The sequence below is a fragment of the Ascaphus truei genome, chromosome 16 (assembly GCF_040206685.1).
Source record: "Ascaphus truei isolate aAscTru1 chromosome 16, aAscTru1.hap1, whole genome shotgun sequence".
NCBI lineage: Eukaryota > Metazoa > Chordata > Amphibia > Anura > Ascaphidae > Ascaphus > Ascaphus truei.
Window position 1 is genome coordinate 10,180,170 of NC_134498.1, and position 13,234 is coordinate 10,193,403.

A 13,234-nucleotide genomic window follows, 5' to 3' on the forward strand; every position below is an offset into this window, starting at 1 on the left:
CTCTCCTCTCCCTGTTCATGTGGCGGTCATCTATCGCCCACCTACCTCTACTCATCCCCCTTCTGCCTTTCTCTCTCACTTTGAATCCTGGCTCTCTTTCTTTCTCTCCTCAGACTCCCCTGTTCTTCTCCTTGGGGACTTCAATTGCCACATTGATGACCCCTCTCTCTCTTGGGCTTCCCGCTTTCTTTCTCTTACCTCTTCTTTTGGCCTTCAACAGTGGACTGCAGCCAGCACCCACAAGGATGGCCACTACTTAGACCTGGTTTTCACTAAAAACTTATCTCTCTCTGATTTCTCCATTTCCCCTTTTCCTCTCTCTGACCATCATCTCATCTCATTCTCTTTATCTCGCTTCTCCCCTTCTCCACCTCCATCTACCCCCCGGTTCTGCAGAAACCTGCGCTCTATTCACTTACCTGACTTTGAGTCCACTTTACACTCCTCCCTCTCCTCTCTCAGCTCTGCTACAGACCCTGACAACCTGGTCAGAAAGTACAACTCTGTCTTGTCCTCATCTCTTGATCTACATGCCCCGCTTTCTCTCTGCCGCCCTCGCCCTTCTAACCCTAGACCCTGGCTAAATTCCCACACGCGCATGCTGCGTTCCTCCACTCGTTCCTCTGAACGCCTCTGGAGGAAGTCTCACACTCTCGCAGACTTCCTTCACTACAAATTTATGCTATCCTGTTTCAACTCTGCCCTCTCGCAAGCTAAACAAGCCTACTTTTCTGCACTAATAACATGCACAAGTCTAACCCACGCCGACTGTTCTCTGTCTTTGATACTCTACTCAAACCACCCTCAGCTGCCTCTCCTTCCTCCATCTCCGCTCAGGACTTTGCAGACTATTTTAAGGAAAAGGTGGAATCCATACGGCAGAACATCCCCTGTTTCTTCCCCCCATCCTACACCTCTTCCTAACTCTCCTCCTGCCTTCCTTGAGTCTTTTTCCACTGTCTCAGAGGAGGATGTGTCGCTGTTGATCTCCTCTTCTCCCTCTACCACTTGCCCTCTTGACCCCATTCCCTCCCATCTCCTAAAACCTCTAGCTCCTACTATAATCCCTACGCTTACACACATTTTTAACTCCTCCCTCTGCTCTGGAACCTTTCCATCCTCCTTCAAACATGCAACAGTCATACCATTACTCAAAAACAGCAAGCTTGACCCTACCTGTCTTTCTAACTATCGACCTGTCTCCCTCCTGCCTTTTGCCTCTAAACTACTTGAACGTCTTGTATTCTCTCGCTTGCTCCATTTTCTCAACACTTATTCTCTCCTAGACCCTCTACAATCTGGCTTCCGCACTGCTCACTCCACGGAAACAACCCTCACTAAAATAACTGACGAGCTCCATGCTGCCAAAGACAGAGGTCATTACACTCTGCTCATATTACTCGACCTCTCTGCAGCATTTGACACCGTGGACCACCCTCTTCTCCTCCACATTCTCCATACTCTAGGTATTCGGAACAAAGCTCTATCCTGGATCTCATCCTACCTCTCCCATCGTACTTTTAGTGTCTCTTCTGCTAACACCTCCTCCTCCTCTATTGATCTCTCTGTGGGGGTACCCCAGGGCTCTGTCCTGGGACCTCTTCTCTTTTCTCTGTACACACTCTCTCTAGGTGACCTAATAACATCTTTTGGGTTTAATTATCACCTCTATGCCGACGACACACAAATATACTTTTCAACACCTGACCTTACACCTGCTGTACAAACCAAAGTTTCTGAATGTCTCTCTGCTATATCATCCTGGATGGCCCTCCGACGCCTTAAACTCAACATGGCTAAAACAGAGCTCCTCATACTTCCTCCCAAACCTGGCCCTAATACCTCCTTCCACATTACTGTTGGAACTACAATCATTCACCCAGTAGCCCAAGCACGCTGCCTAGGGGTCACGTTCGACTCCTCTCTCACATTCGCCCCTCACATTCAAAACATTTCTAAAACTTGTCGCTTTTTCCTCCGCAATATAACTAAGATACGCCCTTTCCTCTGTTGTTCGACTGCTAAAACTCTGACTCAGGCCCTCATTCTCTCCTGTCTTGATTACTGTAACCTCCTGCTGTCCGGCCTTCCTGCCTCTCACCTGTCTCCCCTACAATCTATCCTAAATGCTGTTGCCAGAATCACTCTACTCTTTCCTAGATCTGTCTCAGCATCTCCCCTCATGAAATCCCTCTCCTGGCTTCCGATCAAATCCCGCATCTCACACTCCATTCTTCTCCTCACTTTTAAAGCTTTACATTCTTCTGCCCCTCCTTACATCTCATCCCTAATTTCTCGGTATGCACCATCCAGACTCTTGCGTTCTTCTCAAGGATGTCTTCTTTCTACCCCCTTTGTATCTAAAGCCCTCTCCCGCCTTAAACCTTTTTCACTGACTGCCCCACATCTCTGGAATGCCCTTCCCCTCAGTACCCGACTAGCACCCTCTCTATCCACCTTTAAGACCCACCTTAAGACACACTTGCTTAAAGAAGCATATGAATAGCACTGTGGATATTCTAAACACGATACATAATGCTTGACCCCCTGCAGACGCACTTACCAGAACTCCCTCCTACTGTCTCTGTACGTTCTCCCTACCTACCAATTAGACTGTAAGCTCCTCGGGGCAGGGACTCCTCTTCCGAAATGTTACTTTTATGTCTAAAGCACTTATTCCCATGATATGTTTTTTATATTATCTGTTATTTATTTGATTACCACATGTATTACTACTGTGAAGCGCTATGTACACTAATGGCGCTATATAAATAAAGACATACAATACAATACAATACACACACACACAGATACAGACACACTGATACACACACACACACACACACACACACACACACACACACACACACACACACACACACACACACACACACACACACACACACACACACACACACTGATTCACACACACACACACACACACTGATTCACACACACACACACACACACACACACACCCACTGATTCACACACACACACACACACCCACTGATTCACACACACACAGACCCACTGATACACACACACACACACACACACTGAAACACACACACACACTGAAACACACACACACACTGAAACACACACACACACACTGAAACACGCGCACACACACACACACACACACACACACACACACACACACACACACACACACACACACACACACACTGATACACACACACACACACACACACACACACTGACACACACACACACACACACAGATACACACAGATACACACACACACAGATACACACACACACACACACACAGATACACAAACACACAGAGATACACATACACACACACACACACATACACACAAATACACACACACAGATACACATACACACACACACACACACACACACACACACACTGATACACATACACACACACACACACACACACACACACACACACACACACACACACACACACACACACACACACACACACTGATACACATACACACACACACACACACACACACACACACACACTGATACACATAAACACACACACACACACAGATACACACACCCACACACACCCACTGATTCACACACACACACACACACACACACACACACACACACACACAAAGCTGTGAGCGCCGGAGGGGCAAAGGTGGGAGCGCCGGGGGGCAAAGCTGTGAGCGCCGGGGGGGGGGGCAAAGGTGGGAGCGCCGGGGGGCAAAGGTGGGAGTGCCGATGGGGCAAAGGTGGGAGCGCCGGGGGGCAAAGGTGGGAGTGCCGATGGGGCAATGGTGGGAGCGCCGGGGGGGCAATGGTGGGAGCGCCAGGGGGGCAAAGGTACAAGGTGGTACAAAGGTAGGCGCACCCCCGCTACCACCTCCTATTACCCCCCCTGGCTGGGACCCGGGACAGAAAGGGGACACTCACCGCGAACAGAGGAGCCGGGAGCGGGAAGACACTTGTGCTCTGCACAAAGCGGAAGTCCCGCCCCCGGCTTCCTCTGACCTGCCTGCAACCAATCCCCTGCGGGCCGGCCGGCATTCTAAGTCCCGCCCCCGGCATTCTCCTTCATTCAGTCTCCCCGGCAGCATTCACACACACACACATAGAAAATACTTACCGGCCGCCGCATTCTCCTCACCGCCGCTGCCCCGCAATACCGGGACCAGGGACAAAAATCGGGACATAACCGGGACGGAGCTAAAATCGGGACAGGGCAGAAAAAAACGGGACTGTCCCGGCAAAACCGGGACGAATGGTCACCCTACTTACAGACTATTCACTTGAGTGGACCATAAAGTGTCTTATAGAGGGAACTCTAAGGTGTCTTAAGATGCATTAAGATATATTATGTATGTAAATATTTATTTATATAGCGCTTTATAAGAGAGGCAATACAGTACAGAGAATTATAGTACAATAAGTGCAACAAACAAAATCAGACAATAGGAAAGGAAATCCCTGGCCTGCAGAGCTTACAGTCTTAATGCTAGATCCATGGAACTCTGTTGTGTTTACGCTAATAACGGGACATTCCTGAAATTGGTACCTGACCCTGTGTGGTAGGCAGAGACACAGGGGCAGTGCCTGCCAATATCATAAAGAGCAGTGCACTTCCTATTTAGTAGAAGTGTGTGTCAGAGTTAAGAGTTCAGTCCAGAGTTAGAGTCTGCTGAGTCTGTCACCTGGCTGGCCCAGGGTGACAGAGAGAGCCTATATCAATTGGCCGTTGGAGAAGGGGAGCCATCAGCCTCTGAGTAGAGCTGATGCAACCTTAGTTAGGGAGGTGGACCAATTCCTCTCACCCTGTTTAGGGGGCGAGGGAAGAGCTAGCCCCACCCTGGGTGCCCTTGACCTGGGGTGGTGGCAGGGACACAGAGACCATCCTGAGGGAGAGCAGTCCTGTGTGGAGGAAGACACCCTGTACCTGATATATAGTCTTGTTGCTGCTATTCTGCTGCTGTGAATAAAGAGCTGCGGCTGCTTTTAAAGATATACAGTGTGAGACTGGAATCTCTCATCCCCGAGGGGGGGGGGGGGACTCTCTGGAAGGATTCCACCCGTATTCCTGGGGCTCAGAGATGGAGGCGCTGCACCATTACATACATAGTTACATAATAGATGAGGTTGAAAAAAGACGTACGTCCATCAAGTTCAACCTATGCTAAATTCAGACAACAGATACTTACTTATTGATCCAGAGGAAGGCAAACAAAAAACCCCATTAAGGGGAAAAATTAATTCCTTCCTGACTCCAAGAATTGGCAATCGGATTAATCCCTGGATCAACATCCTTCCCATATATACTTATTTGGTATATCCCTGTATACCTGTCCCATCTAAAAAGATGTCCAACCTTTTTTTGAACAAATCTATTGTATCTGCCATCACAGTCTCCATGGGTAATGAGTTCCACATTTTAACTGCCCTTACTGTAAAGAACCCTTTCCTTTGTTGCTGGTGAAATTTCCTTTCCTCCAACCTTAAGGGATGGCCCCGAGTCCTTTGTACTGCCCGTGGGATGAATAGTTCTTTTGAAAGCTCCTTGTATTGTCCCTGAATATATTTGTATATAGTTATCATATCCCCTCTTAGACGCCTCTTTTCTAATGTAAATAAATCCAATATAGCTAGCCTCTCCTCATAAGTTAGAATGTCCATCCCCTTTATTAATTTGGTGGCTCTTCTCTGCACTCTCTCTAGTTCCAAAATGTCTTTTCTTAGGATTGGTGCCCAAAATTGTACTCCATATTCAAGGTGTGGTCTTACTAATGCTTTGTAAAGGGGCATAATTATGTCTACTTCCCTTCCATCAATTGCCCGTTTGATGCAAGATAAGATCTTGTTTGCCTTTGCAGCTACTGCATGACATTGGGCACTATTGCTAAGCCTGCTGTCTACAAGCACCCCTAAATCCTTCTCCATCAAGGATTCCCCCAATATATCTCCATTTAATTTGTAAGTCGCCTTTTTATTCTTGCATCCCAAATGCATAACCTTATATTTATCTGTATTAAACCTCATTTGCCATTTACCTGCCCACGTTTCCAGTCTCTCCAAGTCCTTCTGAAGAGAAATTTCATCCTGCTCTGATAAGACGGAGGCATTCACCCCAGAAACCTGATCCTGTCATCCCCCATACCATCGCGGGAGACTCAGGCCCCCCTGTTGCCAGCAGGTATGCACCACACTCAGACACGTAGCCAGACCCTAGTACAGAGGAGGGGGGCCCGATCTGCGATTGGCCCAGGGAAGGGGGGCTACATTGGGAATCGATGTTATTTTTCTTCATATTAATGGGTATCCTCAAAGCGAATGATATGCCAAAATGACGTCCATTAGCAAAACTACAATTGTTTCTTCACTTTTTCTGCTTGATCAATAGGGTGACCAGATTTCGAAAATGAAAAACCGGGACACCTTAAAAAATAATTTATTAAACAAATTACATCACGTGACACCCCCTGTTGCCATGACAACAAGACACTCTGATGCCCCTGCAGTGTTAGTGTGTATAGAGGTGGGGGCTTTGCTTGGGCCCTTCAACTCTTACAGCCAGGGCATTATTGGCCAGGAATGCCCAGTTCGGAGGGGATTACTACTTCAAAATGTATTTGATTCGTAACAACATCAAAAAACTCTAATACCAATAACTAACAACCACAGACAATGATAATCTAAACCATCAAATAAAATGTCTACGGCCCTTGTTCAAGCATGTTTGCGGTACTTACCAGATAAATCAGTGCCTGCAATCCACGACTGTATCCGCCTCTCCGAGCGTCTGAAAGCAACCCAGCGTTCCTGGTGTGTGGCTGAAGAGGTGAGGGACTCCCTCCTCTCAAACGGAAAAGAAGAGCAAAAAATAGAGTTGGAACATACCTATCATACAGGGATGAGAGAGAGAGACAGAGAATGAGACAGAGACAGAGAATGAGAGAGAGACAGAGAATGAGAGAGAGACAGAGAATGAGAGACAGAGAATGAGAGAGAGACAGAGAATGAGAGAGAGACACAGAGAGAGAGAGACAGAGAATGAGAGAGAGACAGAGAGAGGGACATAGGGAGAGAGAGACACAGAGAGAGAGAGACAAAAGTAATGTACTGTATAACCATTATACAGTACCGTACCCCCTAGTATTCGTGTAATCATTGTCCCACACCCCCTTTTACTCACGCTTTGGCAATACTGAAATGTTCTTTTGACAGAGACACACAGAGACACAGAGAGAAACAGAGACACACAGAGAGAGACAGAGACACAGAGAGAGAGACAGAGACACAGAGAGACACACAGAGAGAGACAGAGACACACAGAGAGAGACAGAGACACAGAGAGAGAGAGAGAGACACAGAGAGAGAGAGAGAGACACGGGCCTATTTAGTAAGCGTCGATAAGGCTGCGTCTATAGTATTTCAGACGGAGGGAAGGCACACACGCTGCAATACACTTGCTGAAGCCTGAGCTTTTTTATGGCTTTGCAGGGTATGCAGCGGGTGCGATTGGGGGCGTGGCAATAAATATTTGGAGGCGTGGCAATAACGTTCCGGCGCGGACGTCACTTTCCTACCTCACATCCCGATCCACCGGCATTTTTTCAGATGCAGCATCTGAAGCACTGTGCAGACAAGAAGAAAAATGCACACAATGCGCACCAGAGATTAAAATATAGTAAATTATTTATTAATAAAACAAGAAATAACCGAGGAGGATCCAACCCCACCTCAGTACTTTCTTCTCGTTGCTATTGCCACACTATACGTCCTGACGCCGGAAGGGAAGTTGGTACGCGACCAAGACGAGACACCGGATTTACAGTGGAACCACAACATACCACAGATTGCTGGAGGACCACACTGCGAGGGGCGCAGCCTATCGAGTTTCCCGGTCATCGTCCAAAGTCTGGAGCTGCGGAGTGACCACCGGATTACCACGGAGCCCGAGCCTGTCTCACACAATGCTTTTACCAAACGGATGTTTGTGAGTTTGCTATTTTTATCTTGTCCAGGAAATGAAATTGTTAAACCGAATTTACACATGGAGCGGGCACTTTCTCTTCTTTTTTTTGTTTAGATATCTATCGAGGAGGTGGTTGTTTCCCTGAAGAGAGCTGCCAGGGCTCCAGAGGACGCCCGAATTGGATCCTTTTATGATTGAGTTATAACATAGCTATTAGAGCTAGGTTTCTGGACTTTTATTGTGTTTAGGCATAGTGTTTATTATTATTTTATTACAGCTACTTTTTAGTAATTGCACTGTTATTAATTCTGACCACTAATTCTCACTGCCATTATAATCTCTCTCTAGCCACAACCAAATTGCTATATCAGCTATATTATTTATTGGTTATACCAGGGGAGCACAAACTTTTGCAGCTCGCCCCCCTGCCGGTGCTCGCGCCCCCCCCCCTTACCTTGATGCGGCGTCATGTGACCTGCAGCGGCATTTGACGAGGGTGACGTCACATGACCCCGCAGCGTAATTTAACATACTGTGCTATATCTATGCACACACAGCTGTCTCTAGGCATAAAACACATCCACACCGGGGGAAGGACCAGCACAGATAACATTCCAAGAGACACTGTTTTTAAGTATACCTTTTGCTTGCTTCATTCATTGTAACATCGCCGGAAGAAGAGATCAGTGTATCTCGAAAGCTCGCACAAATAAAAGCATTTCGTTAGCCACAGAACGGTATTATCTATTTATTTTTTGATTATTGAAGCTCGGCTAACACGGTACTGATACCTCTATATATATATATTGCGCGCGCACACACACATATAACGTTTTATCCAACTTTTTCATTTATCATTTGTAGAGAAAATGAACAATGTCGCCAGAAGTGCTATTTTTCAAAATGTAACATCTCTACTAATTAGTGTAAAATGATACTTCATATAAAGCAGGTTATGGGACCCATTATAAAATGACCTTCATGTTTCTTATCACATACCAGTATATGGATACTTTCTATTATCACAAGCTGCTAACATGTGACAGGGCTCAGAGTCTGAGCCCAGAATGTGACATACAGAACATTCTCATTCTAAATTTCAAAAAATATTGTGTTGATTTCTGACCTGACTGCCGTGGTTACAGCTCAACCACTCTGTTCTACTGTATGTCACCACTTTCTGCCACAACCAGCTGACGGTGGATCTGCAAGGAGTTCAACGCTTATTGGCATCACATCTGTTGCTTGGTTGACGTATCATTTCTCCAGCTTTTTATTGTATTGTTTTTAAATAGATTATATTTATTTAGTTGAATAGATATTTATTTAGTTTAATAGATATTTATTTAGTTTAATAGATTATATTTCTAAGTTTAATAAGTTATATTTCTTAGTTTAATAAGTTATATTTCTTAGTTTAATAAAATATATTTCTTAGTTTAATAAGTTATATTTCTTAGTTTAATAAGTTATATTTGTTAGTTTAATAAATTATATTTCTTAGTTTAATAAGTTATATTTCTTAGTTAATAGATTATATTTGTTAGCACAGTAGATTATATTTACTAGTATTTAAGTCTCCCCCTCAGTGCCCCATTAGGACCCGTGCGCATATTTCACATCTTTTCGGAGTCGCTTATTTTTTAGACCCTCGGAGCCGAAACCTAAAGGGGTCAGCTAAGAAAGTTCGGATCAAGAGGAGCCGCACAGCTTAAAGACAGAACATTTCCAAGGGAGATGGAGACAATTTGGGTAAGATCTGATTAAAGGACATCCTTTGAGGAAGGAAAGGGTGACAGGGGAGTCTAAGAGGGGGGTGAGAGAGCAAGGTGGTGTGTCAGATTGGGGCAGAGCAAGAGAACGCAAAAATGATGGGGATTTGCTGCACACCAAAAAAAAACAATAAGTAGTGATACTTTTACCGGTGCCCCTTAGTCTCAGGGAAGACCGGCATTTCGTCCAATGGATACAATATGATTGATGGGAAAGGGCACACGGATTTGAATAAAAAAAGATAATTTATTGTGCCACAGACTACAATGTTTCGGCTGCTGGCCTTTCTTTGCTGGATTTAGTGGGTTTAGCCACTTTACCTGAGAAAGACCAGCAGGCCGAAATGTTGTTGTCTATGGCAGTGCAAGAGAAAACAGGTTGGGGGGGGTGGGTTCTCGCAAAGTCGCCGACCCATGGGTGAGTGTCCCCGGTGGAAACTAGTCCTGGACCCCGGGAAAGCTGTCTGTGGCCCATACAAGCTGAGTAACATGTAAAAAGGACACATGTATGTTCAGAATGAGTTAGCATGGTATTTTGAGAGGCACCATAGCAGGTCAGTGCAAGTCAGTGCAGAGCACTGCAAGGTCAGTCAATATGAGGAAGGGTCCGATGGAGGAGTTGGAGGGTCCCAGAATATCTCTTAAAGCAGGGGTGCGCAAATCAAGGGGCACGACATTTTCTTGGGAGGAGGGGCTCGGCGCTTACAGAGGCCCCTCGCTCTTCCCCACAGCATTTAAATTAAATGCCGGAGATCGCGTGCAAGGCCTCTGTAAGTTCCCTTTCCTTGTCTCCGGCGGCTTCTGGCGACAGCAATGTGGCGTCACATGATGTGGCATTGCCATAGCAACGTGATATCACATGACGTCGTTACATCAGAACGTCGGAGACAAGGTGGGGAAGGTGGAGGGGGGAGCAGGGGGAAAAGGTTGTGCAACCCTGTCTTAAAGCATTGCCTTGCATACAGATCAGAGGCCAAGAATGGATATGGATATCCGATGTGAAGCCGGAAATAAGACAGAAAAGACCGTTTCGGGGGAAGAAGGTGAGTGATGAAATAGCCGTCACTGTGTAACTCTTCCAATTACCTGCAACTTCATGCAGAGAAATAGCAACGCTTGTTTTTAACGTGCTAAGCGCCTAATGGGGAATTCAACTGCTGAGAAGTTAAGGGAGTTACTAACCCAAACTCAGCGACGTTTCTGTGTCTCTGTGATAACTCCCCCAGGACATGCCTGAAAACCAGAGGTAACTCAATGTATTTTTGATAAATAGAAACATGACCTTCTGGGGAGGGGTATATAATGGGTACTGGGCCTGGTGAGGTGGGTATAACGAGTACTGGGCCTGGGGAGGGGCATATAACAGGGTACTGGGCCTTGGGAAGGTTGTATAACTGGGTACTGGGCCTGGGGAGGTGGGTATAACGGGTATTTGCCCTGTGGAGGGCGGTATAACGTGGTATTGGGGATGGGGTATAAGTGGCACAGGAGCTCTTGCGATACAGAGTATCACTGTCCCTGGTTACAAACACTTCATGTCTCCTGCAGATCAGGACACACACGAAGGTGGTGCCCTTTGTGCCACCAGACGACGAGGCGGGCTACGAGGCGGACGACGAGGCATACGACAAAGCGGGCGTCAAGTGGAACAATGAGGTGGGCTACAAGGCGGCCGATGACGCAGACGTGGTGTACGATGACCAAGGAGCATACGACAGGTGTGGCCGGATCTGCTGCTTCACCTTTTTTAGGTGGAGGAGAAGACCCCGGGAGCAGGTAGGAGAATACGAGAGGTGCGGACAGATCTGCTGCTTCACCTTTTTTAGGCGGAGAAGAAGCCAGGTGCAGGTAGCAGAGGAGCCAGGGCGTAGATACAGGGGTATTCTAGGGGCCCTGAGAAGTTGGTTTGACCGCAGGAGAGGCAGATAAGATCAGGAAGGCTGAGGGAGGGGCAGGTACTAGAGGGAGATAGGGATATTGGGCGTGAGAGGGTGAGAGAGAACAAGGAGCAGGGCCAGAGCACGGGTTTCATGCGCCCGAGGCAAAACTTAAAATTTGTGCCCCAGTTGTATAAAAAATAATAAGATAAATAAAATAATAAAATAAACAGTGGCGTAGATATCGGGGCTGCAGGGGGGTGCGACCGCACCCCAGCGCAACGCAAAATAAAAATAAAAGGGCGCCAAAATACTGGATAAAAAAAAGAATAATAATTTTAAAAAAAAGATAAATAAATAAAATAATAAGAGGAAAAAATAATAATGATTATTAATGCGCCCCTAGGACCTCTGCGCGCTAGGCGACCGCCTAATGGCCGGCCGGCCCTGCGAGGTATGCGGGAGGAAAAGGGGTGAATGGGATAGATATGCAGGGGGATGGGGGAGCAGGTGAGTTATACACAGGGGCACAAGGGCCCCATCACCCGCATCTCTATATACTGAGTGTGCCCCTGTGTATAACAACGCTGATCTGTGCTGCTCCATCTGATCTCACTGCGCAGTGATCCAGGGACCATCCGATCGCCATTTAATGGGGTCAGGAAGGAATTTTTTTCCCCCATTGCACAGCAGGGGTTATGTTTCGCCTTCCTCTGGATCACAGCAACAAACTGCACTTTGTGCATGAATTATCAGTGAGATCTTTATACACCCTGCATTGGTCTTCACCCCTTTGCTGCCGGAGGGGCCTGCAATGCATTGCTCTGCGTGTTACTATATCGCTCTGCAATGTGCTGCAGGCCCCTCCCAGCAAAGAGATTCATTATTTCAATAAAATACTCTCTTTAATCAAACCTATGTGTAGTGTCTTTTCTATCCGTTGTATCTATTGCTAACAGCTCAGTGATTCTTCCCCAGGACGCTGCACTAGTGTCACGCTGCCAAGCCCAGGTGTGAGGGAGATTTATAGGGTCACATATACACTTCTGCCAAAACACGAGTGCAAACAGGAAGCCCCTCTGATCTCATATATTTTATTACACAAAACGGTATCTAAAAAGGTAAAAATAACATACATGGGATTCTGCTACAAATATCTCTCTAATTACAAACCAATTAGCAAATCATTCAGATTAGTCGAGCGAAAAGAAAGGGTTAAGTATCTCATGTACAGTATATGCAGTGTAGGCTGTTCTGCAGCATTACATGCAGGGAACAACGTTTAGGGGATATAAGTAATGCTGATCTCAGAGCTGACCGGCTGACCTGCTCTACCGGCTGACCGGCTGACCTGCTCTTCTGGCTGACCTGCTGACCTGCTCTACTGGCTGACCGGCTGACCTGCTCTACCGGCTGACCGGCTTCTCTTCTTTCAGCTAAATGACCTGAATTGTGGCCCCTGTATCTCCCAATTAAATGTTTTATTGGCATATTCTTGTTTGACTCGTTCTATACAGACATTTTCTATATATTCACTGTGGGATTTGATAACATCTGTAAGATCTCTCAGAATATCACATTCTGTACGTTTGTGTTGAAGATTTTTCCATTCTCAATTTACT